Below are 3,871 nucleotides of genomic sequence, written 5' to 3' on the forward strand. Positions count from 1 at the left end.
GCGAGGGTTAATTTTCGCTATATTCGCGATGCCCTTTCATCTCGCGAAATTAAACATCGCGTAAATGTTTACCATTAGTATTTAATTCAAATTCAAGTAGGATACCATTTTTACAATTTAGCGAATAGTAACCCTCGCGAACATAAATCAAAACTTCAATTCGCGAAATTTTTGACCCCGCTAAAATATGTGCTTTTTTCAGTAGATTATTATTTTTCGAAAAAACAAAGATAATTGTTTTCATGTTTAAAATGAAGTTCTGCAATATTCTTTTTACTCCCAAAATGTACCCATTTATTTAAATATGAAATATTAACTTCATAATTTCAACAATCTTTAATGTTTTATTTATGCATTAATTAAAAGTGAAATACTGTTTCAGGGTTATCATGTCAGTTTTTAAACTGCCAAATTGGGTCAATAAAATTAGACTGTAAGCAGTATACTCCGGAATACTGTGCGGAACCAATGGACAGGACTACTCTAACAGGTTTTTTGTTTGCTTTAAAATGGTCGTCATGATCAAGATAAATATTTGAATAACCTATAACGACATAGCACAGTACGTAAAATAACACCAGTAAACATATTTGTAGAAATGAGCTGCTTTTCTCATCAGATTCTGTAACTTTACATTTTTATCTATATCAGCTGGCTGGAGTTGACATTTTATAGGAACGTACCATAATGAAAATGTGTTCTTCCATAATTAAACCTTATAGAATATCAATAACCAAAATGTTTTTTTTTCATACTCCTAAATATTTAACTACATAAATCATCTATATATGGTTTCGTTTAAGATGCTACTTTGCTAAAGCACAGTGTGCAGACAGATCCCTGCATAACGCTGGAGAAGGATCGTGTGCTTCTTTAGGTAAGACAGAAATATAGTTATTTTCAAAAGAAAACAATACCGAATACACAGTTCTTTACAATCATTTTGATTGTGAAATATTTAATATCAAGTTAAAAACATTTTGTTTGTTTGTGCCTTATAACTTCATTTCGACAATCATATCTTTTTGAACTATCATAAACGGATTAAATTTATATAATATGTTGGTATATGTCGTTCACAAATTGTCATTTCTGGTAAACATGAATGATAAAATGTTTGCTGTGGCCAAAAGGTATTATTTCAAAACAAAAAGAATGCCGGTTTAATTGATTTATTTTATGTTTTCGTACAATTTAACGAAACTGAGATTATTGGATATTATTTGCTCAGTTATAAAAATATTTGACATTTGATATTTTCACATTAAAACCATAAGATATATTTCAGTCAAATTCAATAATACGCTGAAAAACCTGAATAAATAATTTTATTATCTATACAAAAAATCTACACCAAGAGACAAGACTTTTAATTAAGTATTGTAAATCTTGATGTATATTACTTAATTAATCAGATTTGCTAGAGGCTACGCAAAAAGTTCAGTGAGTGTAATTATTATAAATATGATCTGGTATTTAAACTCAATTGTAATTTAAATCAATTTGCAACACGGTATCACAGTCTAATTTTTATATGGATGTTATTTACAAGCACCATAAGATTTGATGATACGCCAATTTTCTTATTTCATTTCTTAAAAAAAAATACAACACTTTCACATAATAAAATGCCTTTTGAGATGCACAGGATGCTATATGTCCACCCCTTTCCAGTTTCTAATTTGAATGCCGTGTAAAGACACTTTTACTATGAGGGCCTCCGTGGCCGAGTGGTTAAGGTCGCTGACTTCAGATAACTAGCTTCTCGTCGATGTGGGTTTGAGCCTCACTCGGGGTGTTGAGTTTTTCGTGTGAGGAAGCCAACATGCTGATTTACGGAAGGTCGGTGGTTCTGTCAAGGAGCCCGTTGGAACGTTTCTTCGAATATGATGGGGATTAAAAATGACGTGCTCAACTAATATAAACATCCAAGTGGTGTTTTGTGCTGACTGTTCCTAGACGACTCCCAACTTTGTTCCTTTGTTCACATATTTCGTCCGTACTGTCTACTTTCAGTAAATACATTAAAATTTAACAGAAGGAATCAACAGAAGGGAAAAGGTATTCTATGTGTTGATTCTTTAGCCCAATTCATATTTTTTTTCAGTATTTCTTGATATCTGCATTTTTCTTCTCGTTTAAATGTATGTCTGAAAGAGAGATGTCCCCTTTAAAAAACTTTTTTTTTTCAAAATTTAGCACTTATTGAACGCATTTGTTTTTTAATCTTCATTTTAAAATATCTATTAACAGGATTAAAGGCAACACAAGCCACTACTGCCAAGATTACCACTACACAGCCAACAACTATCACAACACATCCGGTTACCACTGCCCAGACCACCACTGATCCTCTCCGCGTCATTTGTGACTCAATCTCTCATGTTCACTGTGCCAACGACATTGAACCTGTCTGCGGATCAGCGACCGGACATACGTCAATACGTTAGATTTACTTTATTCTTTAGCATTGATTTGTTCATTTATTTCTTTAATGATGCAAGTTTGTTACATTTATTTGAGACTTTTCTTAAATCCGAATCGCCGTGTTTAAGGATAATATTAGAACATCAGGTGGGGTTTCGCTAGATACAGAAGTCAGTTTTAAGACCAAAAAACAGGATTGGTCACCAGGTATTTATACTGAAGCCAACAAGTTTTTCACTTGTTCTTTTTCGACTTGTTATTGAACTGTGTTTTAAATTTTCATTTGGTATGACCTTTCGACAAAGGTTGTACATACACTAATTGGACATATTGATTATATTGAACAATAAGTACACCGCATGTTATTACAAGATTAGCGGTTATACTGATACACATAAATAAACATAGGCACCCTCAATTTTAAAAGAAGCTCCTTAAATTTCTTACAGGTAAATCAGTGAGAAAAGTCATTCTTTAATGTAAAAAAACAGGTTATATAATTTGACTTTAATTATCCGCAGTTAAATGATTTAGTTCATGTCATGTCGCGCAGTGTTCATTACAAACTATTTGATATGTTTTTTTACTATAATAAAGTGTTTTGGGGGAAGTACCGGTATTCGTTTATTGCGGAACTTTATAGTGGCTTTAAACTTGGATGTATATGATACAGTACACAGCGTTGTTTCTCTTTTAGTGTACGTGGAGTTTTACACTAGTTACGCAAAATGCAACTTTAACTGTTTGTAGAAAATTTTCATCTCAAACGCTTAATTTGGAATACTTTGGAAAACAACGTTGTTAAATTTTTCCGTTTCAGATGCGAGTTTCATATTGAAGTTTGCCAGCGTCGTGATTGACAATCAAGCATATTGGATTTTGTTGAACAGAAATTTGTAAAACATTATGAGTTTGAATAAACGTACCATTTCAGGGCACTCCAAACTGGCTAATCCATGAATATAAAACTTTACCTTCTACAAGTGCTGTCAAACATTTAATAAACACCACATATGAACAGAAGCCACAGTACTCTGCTAGTGTCCCCTTTACGACGAAGTGAAATTCATCTAGGAAGAAATAATACCTGTAAATTAAAACCTTCATGTGACACTCCTTGCAGCATTGTCATTATATCTAGGTTTGATTTTCATTTAAAAACTACAATGGTTATTGCAACATATTACACCTATGGGCTGGTATTAAAGGTGGTCACACCTTTGAACAACATTTTATGACGTATGTCAGTTTTCATATATTGTGTTAGAGATTTTTTGAAGAAGCAAAAAGAGCCATTACATAGAGATAACCCCCTATCGGAAATGTATATTTTATCACTTTTTACGATAATAATATGTGTTCAGTGATCTACATTTAATTGTAAGGAATGCTCGATTACATGTCAATGAGAGTTTCGGCCAAGGCTGTAGAGATCCAGTTTCTT

General features: G+C 32.5%; 1 long non-coding RNA gene across 1 annotated transcript; it reads left to right on the forward strand.

The window, feature by feature from the left end:
- The first annotated feature begins 423 nt into the window (after positions 1–423).
- On the forward strand, positions 424–3,350 carry LOC123553295 (uncharacterized). The gene is made up of 4 exons (XR_008368796.1): positions 424–490; positions 804–877; positions 2,254–2,445; positions 3,248–3,350. It is a non-coding gene; the product is annotated as an uncharacterized LOC123553295 (long non-coding RNA).
- The last annotated feature ends 521 nt before the right edge of the window (positions 3,351–3,871 follow it).

Source organism: Mercenaria mercenaria, unplaced genomic scaffold, assembly GCF_021730395.1.
Source record: "Mercenaria mercenaria strain notata unplaced genomic scaffold, MADL_Memer_1 contig_1105, whole genome shotgun sequence".
Classification (NCBI taxonomy): domain Eukaryota; kingdom Metazoa; phylum Mollusca; class Bivalvia; order Venerida; family Veneridae; genus Mercenaria; species Mercenaria mercenaria.